Genomic DNA, 10,201 nt, shown 5'->3' on the forward strand with positions numbered 1-10,201 from the left:
TTTAGGATTAGCCCCTACCATACAACAGAGATAGGATTCCAAACACTGATTAAGGGGTGGTAAGATGTAGACATTTCCAGCTTTGTGCCAATCAACTTGAATAGTTCCCTCCAGAATAAACTTGTAAAATCCTTATCTCTATTAGACATGATGCTGATAAGTGGCTCATGTAGTTTGTAGACATTATCTAGAAATAGCTTCGCCATAATTATGGCAGTAAAATGGTGTGATAGAGCGAGAAAATGCCCATAATTAAATCTTGTTAAAACTTAAGTTAAAATTAAAATATGCAAAATGGATAAAATATTTAAATTCATATTTATTGGTATATTTATATTCGTTTCTACTCCTTATAACATTTTGTTGGTAGGTTCCAGCAATGTTGAGTCGAGCAATGTTGGTTTGAATGTTGATAAAATTTCATTATCAATATTTCTGGGTTCCAATGGACATTTCAAAAGTCCTCATTCAAGCTAAACTCTAACTTTCCAAAAATAACAATATATTATTAATCTTTCCCTTATTTTTACGATTTATTATTATTTGATTATGGAATAACTTGTTTTATGCAGTTAGCCATGTTTTTAATAAGTGAAAGGATAGTTAAATCATGGTCCAAGATAATGGGGTGGTAGTTCCTATTTTTCAGGAACATGATCTTCAACCAACATTTCACGACAGCCTGACTAACAATTTTTGATAGAGGATTTCGGCGGTTATACGAGGTGTATGGAAGTGGGAAGTGGAGAAAACTAACCACGACTTGACACTCTATAAAAGCTACAAGATGACCCTATCATGTGTACAACTTTGAAGTACATTTTTACGGACCTAACATTCACCAGAATCATTTCATCATTTTACTGTTGCAAACGCGAAATCAGCTCTTCAAGACTTGCTTTGATAAATGAGTTTTAGGCAGTCAATCTGTAAAGACTATTTCTGTATTGACGGAAGGACTGAAGCAAGAATCGAAGATCAAGGTCATTGGAGAATAGCAGGTTGTTTGTTTAACCTTAAGTTAATCGATTGTTATTTTTCGGCGTCGAATCAACATTAATAAGTTCAGTTGTATATATGTGTTTTAATTTTAGGCAGTTAATATGTAAAAGTTGATTACAAAGAGATCGTATACTATAACTTATAATGTCTGTTAACATGGTGGATTTGACCATGAGACACTCACGAGGTATATTTATTTAGCCCGTGAAAAAGTACCATGTATGTTATTTAGTTTCTTCTGCATGTTAACTTGAATGTTATTAACATTTTGTTTATCAACATTCTTATTAACATTACTCTTACAAATTACACAGTGTCACTTGTGGTAATTTGATGCACTAAATTATTTCAATAACATATCTGGCAGCTCTTTATTAGCCAGATCTTCTTATGCAAACCTATTTATTGTATAATTGTAATTTTTTCCTTTATTGATTTTCTACTTTTCATTTCTCATTTAATTAGATGTGTTAGGCTTACCAGATTGTGAATCCAAGTTTTTTTTAGTTTATCTCATCTTTGGCAATGAGCCAGCCGAGGCAGGATAGGGCGACTAGAGCACCAACGCGAGCAGATGAGTCGGGATCAAGGCGAAAAGTGTGAGGCGCATGTATAACACACATTGAATTAATATATATATTAAAAATAAAAAACGATAACTTGCTATTTTCAACGGTAATTTTTTTTTTCTCTTATTTCATCTATAAAATCTTCTTACTTCATCACAACTTCTTTATTCATTTCTTCCACTCAAATTTTTCTCTTTTAAATTTTTTCATTCAAAATCGTTCTTTCTCTCAAATGAAGTCCAACAATCGTGATTTTTTTTCTTGAAATTGGTGAAGCGATCTATCAAGGCCGTGTTACCAAGCGGACCTTGCAACGGTCAATTTGGGCGAGGATACGAATGAGGGCCACAGTTAGGCCGAGCCTCAACCATGAGGATGAAGGCAAAAAAGGAGGCGGCGAAAGAAGGAAAAAAAAAGGGGACGCCATACATACACACTCGAAGAAACCGACCTCATCGTACGAGAAGACAAACGATGTCATTTGTGGTGTTGACTATAAAACCGATGTCTATTGGGGAAGGGTATTGGATAAGATCAACGCAATGATGCCCGAGCAGTTTACAACCCACCAGGTGAAGAGTCATTGGGGCGTGTCGCCGCCGAGGTAAAACTTTCTGAGGCAACATGAGTTGAAGCTCATGCCAAGTCGCCAAATGATCATAGAGATGATATGATCCGAAAGAAGGCGCAAACCTTGTACACATCTAGAAACAAGGGCGTTCCATTCAAGTACTGGTGGAATGCGTGGAGAATTCTCTGACATAATCGAAAGTTCAAGTTGTTGTATCTCGAGAGCGACGTTCATTCCTCCAAGAGGACAAAAACGTCAGAGAGCAGCGATTTTACCCAAAATGCATCATTTTTTGGTCACTAGAAGCAAGTGCGATATAGTCTCGTCAAGTGTATGGAAGAGGGAAATACACTTGATCATCTAGTTTAACATAGTCGTGTGAAAATCAATCATACAAAAGTATTCTCCCTAGACTAAATTGTATGCTTGCTCAGATTGAGCTCACAGGCTGCGCACTTCTACAATAGAGTATGTGACTTGGATAAGTAAAATGCATAGTTGTTTAGGTCCATGTTTATACTCGCTTAATTTATTTCATGATATGTTAAAAAACCTCTTTGTGTTCTTTGTATATATATATATATTTTATCAAAGTGTACAAATATTCGACACACACACACACACACACATTTATATATATATATATATAGGGTTCGATTCTCATAGACCCCTTCTCTTAGGTAGTATATTGATCCAAATCTGAATCATTAATTAAAAAGGGCGGACTGCACAGATGAATGACACGTGGCGCTGACACTAAAAGATTCCATTTAAAAAAACACAGAGGGACAAATGTAACAACCCGCTCTTTTATTATATTTAAATCCAGTAATACGATAATTATTATTTCATCTTTCAGTAAATCAAGCTCAGTAATTATTTATGATTTAAATTCAGCTTATGACACTGAATTATTGAAGCAGGGTTATTATTTTATTTCTAAGCCAGTTAGCTTCGCGTGAGTAAAACCACGATGAGAATTATTGAGTAAGCCAATAATTATTTATTTCAGATTCATAACTGACTTAGTTAAGTCATGTTAATTATTAATCACAATAGAATTATTTTTCTATTATTATTTCTTGAGTCGTGAATTTATTCCGACTTGTGAAGAATTAAATCTACGATATTAATTTAGATATTATTCTGTGTATTAAATCTAGCACGCTATGCTCCCTCAGCCACTCTATTCTCACCCGTGCTTAGTTTTTATTTCATTCCAACATAGTCAAAGAAAGTATTTCAGCAAGCAAATCTAAATTGTCAGCAGCAAATCTAATCACATTAAATTCTTCAACCACGCCTCAATTTAGCCGTACTATTCATCATCTTTTCACACTAAACAGCTCTCCATAAGTTCAGTATAAAGCCATCCTCATTCACCCTCTCCATCACAGCAACAAATCTACTCCTTCCATCGAGAAATCACCAAGCATAATCTCCTCATTCCCATTCCACAAACGTTCCTAAGCAAAAAGAGGAAAGACTGCACTGCTCTTCAACATTCTCTGCCAAAGCATTTTCAAGTATCAGTTCATTCAAACAATAACCAACCAACAAAACCATTCAAGGTATTTTCAGTTCACTATCTTCATATATGCATTTCACTTCCCTCACTTCATATAAAAGAAATTCGAAACATAGGATGAGAAATATTACAGAAAGATATAGCGAACCACATATGCATACTTGATCGATAACTTTTCTCAACAAGTCGAGGATTCATACATTGTTATACTCTACACCTTAGAACAGCGAATCATGAGAACCCCCACGCTTAACAACTAGAAACTGAAGTAGAAGAAGAATGAAAGTAGATAACTTAGCTTGTTAGAAGAGTAATGGCTGACCGCCCTGTTCAGTCGAGTCCAAGGAAACAACTGACTGCTCTGCTCGACTCGGCTTCGAGTCAGCGGCGGCGAGAAAGCGAGATCAATCGACGATACACATAGGCAGCAGAGCCCGCTGCTCGTCGGAATTAAAACAGCAGCGGCGACCTTCGGCTCCGCCGAAGGAAGCCTCGGACTCGAGTCGAGGAAGGAGAAGGCAGAAGCCGTGGCGACAAGCGATCGAGACCCCGGCTGTTCGTCGACCTCCCTACTACAGCGGTGGCAACGACGAGTGGGCGGCGACTCGCGGGTGAAGCAACAGGTGTTCGCCGGCCTCCCTACAGCAGCGGCGTCAACTTCGGAGGAAGGCAGCCCCGGCGAGCTGGCCTCTGTCGGCAGCAGCTGTTCTGCCGTCTCTCGTCAACTCCAGAGCAGCAGCAACGGCAACAATTCCAGGAGAGGCAGCGGCTGCCGAGGCTCCAGCTGGCGACGGTGGCGGCAACTCCAGACGGCGGCGGTTTCAGGCGAGAAGCTCGCCTTGGTGCTCCACGAACAGCAGCAGTCGGCGGAGCTCTGCAACAGGAGAAGCAGCAGCCGCGACTCCGGGCGAGCAGCAGCAGTTCCAGGCGGCTGAGCGGGATGGCGCGGCCGAAGGCCTAGCGCCGCTGGTCGCGACCCAGACCAGAAAACAGCAGCAGGCGGCAACGAACTCGCCGGAATCCAGTTGCAGTCGGCGGCGGACTCCAGCGGCTCTCTCCAGCGGCTCCCGTCGACTCAAGCGGCGGCGGCGATGTTAGACTTCGCCGGAGTTAGAGATGGAAGGGGAGAGAAAAATCGAGCGAGAGAGAGAGAGGTCTTGAGCATGAGTTTTCTTGTGAGAAGAGAGAGAGAGATTATTGAAAGTGTGTGTGTGTTTGGATGGATCGGTGAGAGAGAGAGATATATACTTAAATGTGTGTGTGTGTTTGGATGGATCGGTGAGAGAGAGAGAGATATACTTAAATGTGTGTGTGCGTGTGTTTTGTTAAAAAGTGTGTGTGCATGTGTTTTGTTTTGAGAAGAGAGAGAGATTAAAAAAAAAGTGTGTGTGCGTGTGTTTTGTTGTGAGAAGAGAGAGAGATAAAAAAATGTGTGTGCATGTGATTTGCTTTATAAAAAGGATAAATGAACCATGATAGTGGAGATAAAAGGGAGAGAAAGAGAAGAATTGTCGGTAAAGAGAGAGATGGAGAGGCGTGAGAGATGATAGAGAGAGAACCGAGAGTGAGGATTTTGGGCCGGGTTTGGGCTGAAATTTTGGACCGAATTTTTGGGCTTTCTCAATTGGGCCTAGTTCATTTAATTGATGTTGGGCTTAATGTTATTTATGCATTGGGCTTTGAATTTATTCATTTGGGCTCAAATTAAATTCCTATTGGGCCTTGATTATTTATTTAGGCCTTCATAATTATTCTATTAAGTTTAATTAGAGAAAAATTTAAGACTTACTAATTATTAATTAGTAAGTGAATTAGATTATTTTAAGATGAGTAGATTATTAAAGAATAATAATCTGACCTCATAAGACGAGCTTTAATTCCTTAAATAGGATTAGCATCTCATAATTTAATTAAAGGAATATGAGTCATGCATAATCATTTCACGCATCCTCATTTATTGAGATTTTTCGAGAATTAGAATCTTATTTTATTTTCTCGGATTAAAGGTCAAGCACCAGAGTTAGAGCTAAACCGTGAGTCTGCTATTCAGGTGAGCTTTCTACGTATAAATGAAAACTATATATTAGAATTGCTAAGACTTTATGTTTATGAATTTAAATGATATTGTCAATGCCTAAATGCTTTATGTTTTATTATTAATTGCCTATCTGATGTTAATCGAATTCGGATTCTGGATGGGACCGCAAATCCCTTCGGAATTAGTGTACACCTTGTGATCGTGAGTCATCTAGCGGGTTGGCCGATCATAGTGTCCGTAGAGGGAGGCCTCCCTCTCGGCACGAGTTACTGATATGGTAATTAATGATATAAAATACCTGCGCGGGTTATTGATGAAAGAAATGATATTATGTTTGGTAAATACGAGTCTTTAAAGGAAAACCCTCGTATCTTACTACTGTTGAAAGGCTTGACAATAAAATATTATGCATGTATGTAAATTTCGGCAAGTGTCCACTAAGTACTCTTGTACTTAGCCCTGTATGTATTTATAAATGTGCAGGTTGAGCTGTGATCGAGGATGTAGTGTGCAAGCGGAGCTTTTGTCGATCTAGGATGATTACCTCAGAGTAGAGTATATGTCTTCATACATATACTCAAATTGTTATTCCGCTGCGAACACTGATTATGTTAAGATATTATGTCATTTGTCAAACAATATGTATTATTTAATAATGTACTAAAACCATTGAGTACCCCGTTTTGGGATAATATTATGTACGGTCCCCTTGTGGCTTTCGTTGATATCTAGATATTTCGATTGATTTCTTTATACAAGTCGAGTCGTCAAGAAGCTAAACATGCCCCTTTTCTAATCCCGCTCCTAATTCCCCTCCCCTAGTCGCGGTTTTCCCGAATTTGCTATCCTTAGCAAGTGCGGTCGTGACAACAAAATAGTTTGTTTCTTGCATGAACCATTCATACAACAAAACAGAACATTGTATATTGCACAACAGAACAATGCATATTAAAAAATAGAACCATGCACGACTAATTGCGAGAAAATATTTAAATCGATTCATGCATTCATGTAAACTGAATCATGCATATTGTGATAATGAACCTTGCATATTGTGTTAATGAACCATGCATCCCGTGTCAATGAACCCTGCAACATACATGGTTCATTAACACAATATGCAGGGTTCATTGACACAATAAGCATGGTTCAGTTTTATATATAATATGTAGTGTTCTGTTTCTGTCATATGCATGGTTCTTGCAATTAGTCATGCATAGTTTTATTTGTTGTTGCAAAGTACATTGACACGAGATGCATGGTTCATTAACACAATATGTAGTTCATTGATACAATATGCATGGTTCAGTTTATATGAATACATGGTTTAGTTTAAATATAACAGATTTTAGGAAAAATGATGCAGAGTTCATTGACACAATATGCAGGATTTATTGATACAATATGCATGATTTGATTTTGACAGTAAAATCCTTTTTAATTTTTCCTCCACCAGTTTTGCAACCTTCTTCTTCGTGTTTTCGGCGAACTCCTCTGTAAACCACCACCTCCTTCTCCGATTTCCAACAAACTCCGCCATAAACCACCACCCTAGCCTCCATATCTATTGATCCCTCAACCTCCTATCAAAATTTTGATTATCCATTGTACCATAACCACAATATATCTTCGAATCATTATGTGAGAACTCGTCGGTGGTTGCCACCGCCACCGTTGCCGCTGCGCATCAACCACCATCGTCTACTGCCTCACCACGGCCAGGGATGGAGTCGCGGGGGACTACCAAATTTTATTTTTAAAAAAATTATATATATATATATATATATATATAACGAAATAGAACGCTTTAACCATCACAGCCCCTGCTAAAAGTGAAACAGTTGTCATCGGCCCGCCCTGCCAGCCTTGCGCCACCACCACCTGTCGCTCACACCACATCCCATTCCATTTGTATCCGAGACCGAGAGGTAGGTACTAGGTAGAATTAGTAGTTTGCAAATTAGTAGGTAGAATTGGGTTTGAATATTGAATTTGGGTATAATTGTATTTGAAATTGTATCCAGTTCCATTTGTGTTTGAATATTGAATTAGGGAGAATTGGGTTATCTGAATTTGGGCAAATTGTGCGAATTGGGTTATCCCATTCCATTTCTTTTAATTAAAAGATTCGAATTATATATCATGCATGCACCATTAATTCAAATTGGGTATTAGTTTGCTAATTGGATACTAGTTGAATTGTTTGTATAATTAAAAATCATGCGATTAGTTTGTTAATTGGGTATTATTGACTTATCTATTAAATTCGGCCTCTCAATTAATTTATTAATTTGGATTAATTTATTTTTATATGTAATGGAACTTTTTTTCTCTTAAAAACGTAGAGGTGAATCTTCATGTGGTTCAATTACACCTGTTATTGGAGCAAATGTAGAAGTTGAAGAGAATGTAGAAAATGAAACAAATTTTGATGAATATGTTCGTGATTTGGGATTAAGAAAACCAATTGAGGAGTTTGATATTGCTATTCGAGATCAAGTACGTAGAGAGTATTGGTCTATGGGGCCTTGTCAAGTAGTTGGACATAGCTATCCGAAGACTGAATTCGACAATCAATTAAGGAGTTTTCAAGATGTGTGGTATCAAAAGTTTGTATTGTTAGAGTATAGTGTGGCGAAAGATATTTGCTTTTACTTTTAATGTTATCTTTTCAAGCCACAGGATAAAGCGAGTCGGTATAGAGCAAATGCACTTACCAAGACATGATTTACCAATTGGAAGAAGGCTTTGATTAAATTTGCATAGCATGTTGGAAATGCAGATAGTTGTTACAACAATGCTAGAATACAAATTGAAGCATTTAAAGATCAAAGACATAATGTGGCAAATATGTATAGATCAAATGCTCGTGAGTTGGATGTTGCTTATCGTACTCGTTTGACGGCTTCATTGGATGTGAGTCGTTTTCTACTGAAGCAAGGATTATCTTTTCATGGAAAGGATGAGTCATCTAGTTCTTTAAATCGAGGTAATTTTCTTGTGTTGCTTCAATGGTATAGTGTCACACCCCAATTCTTGAAGGAATAAATATAATCGAGGTGTGAATAATTCATAGAAATAAACAAGGGAAATACCTCGTTAAAACCCAAAATAGGATAGAAAGTCGGGCTATGCCCCTTTGGATCACAAGTTTTGTTTCATGTTTCTGACAACCAACATTCATTAGCATAAAACTAGAATTTCAAATTTAAGCTCGACATGAAGTCATCTTAAGTTGAGAAAACAAAAGATGTATAAGAGTAATTGCTACAGCGGAAGTCTAACATATGAATTTTAACTCTAGCCTCAGCTCCGTCCCGTCAGCACCAGCCAGCCAACCTGAAAATATTTGAAAGTATTTTTGGGCTAAGTACTAATGTACTTAGTGGGCATGCATTTTCATAAACATTTCATATTTTCGTAAGAGCAGTTTATCCAATTATACTTGACATGACTTAGAAGGTTTTAAAATGAAATAACTTCTAAGCATGTTAAAACATTTTTCATTTGTGCACACATGTCACACTCCCTTTCCGTTACTCGCTGTGATCCCGGACCTTTTAGCCACCGACGGATCCATATCTCCCGCTTTACTTGAACTGAGGGCGTAACCCAGTCAAGTTCCCATTTGGGACCCAATGCTCCGGAATACATCCCGTCGAGCACCCTTATAACGCCTCATACATGATTAGTGCCCGAATGGAGATCAACCCACCGAGTCAGCTAATAGGTGTACACAATTCTCAAACAACGTGTTAGGTCATAAGAGAACCTCAATTGATTCGTTGTGGCGAGCCTTAAACAGAGCAGAGTGCACATAAACATTTTATTGGATAAACAGTTTTCATTACATTAAATAAACAATTTGCATTTCATTGAAACATTTAGAGCTTAATAACTCAATCATACTTTGTACATTTGGAAAGTAAGCCCACCTGGATAGGCAAAGCCTGAAGATCATAATCACATAACCTGTCTTGGGAAAGCAGTGCTAATCCCCTTGGTCCACAAAGCCTACAAGAAATTCTATTCTTAATAGGTCTCCTTGAATCTAATCTTAAGTCATGGTGTAGTGCTTAATATTCTATGATTCACTTAGCCGGGTTTTCAAAATTTAATGAATAAATAATTGAAAACTAAATTATTGAGTTAAGGACACCAACAATATCCTTACTCGATTTTCTTAAATAATTGGAATTATAAATAAAACCAATTAAATCATAAATACTTTTATTGCAAAAATAAATGCAATTTCATGTCATGCTTAACCTATAATAAGTAATTTACTTAAAATATGCACATAATAATAATTTAATATTATTATGAAATAGGGCAGCCCAATTAATTTAAATTAATCAAGACAGCCCAAAGTTTGAAATAATAACTGACCCAAAGAGGATTTAAAATAAGGCCCAGCTGAATTAAACTAATCAGCCCAACTGATAAATAAAATAAAAACTGGCCCAACACAGAAGCCCAACTCCCCAAGCCCA

General features: G+C 37.6%; 1 long non-coding RNA gene across 1 annotated transcript; it reads right to left on the reverse strand.

The window, feature by feature from the left end:
* Positions 1–8,800: 8,800 nt before the first annotated feature.
* Positions 8,801–9,813, reverse strand: LOC130986749 (uncharacterized). Its single transcript, XR_009089359.1, has 2 exons — positions 9,644–9,813; positions 8,801–9,047 (listed from the first exon to the last, which is right to left on the reverse strand). It is a non-coding gene; the product is annotated as an uncharacterized LOC130986749 (long non-coding RNA).
* Positions 9,814–10,201: the final 388 nt, after the last annotated feature.

Source organism: Salvia miltiorrhiza, chromosome 5, assembly GCF_028751815.1.
Source record: "Salvia miltiorrhiza cultivar Shanhuang (shh) chromosome 5, IMPLAD_Smil_shh, whole genome shotgun sequence".
Classification (NCBI taxonomy): Eukaryota; Viridiplantae; Streptophyta; class Magnoliopsida; order Lamiales; family Lamiaceae; genus Salvia; species Salvia miltiorrhiza.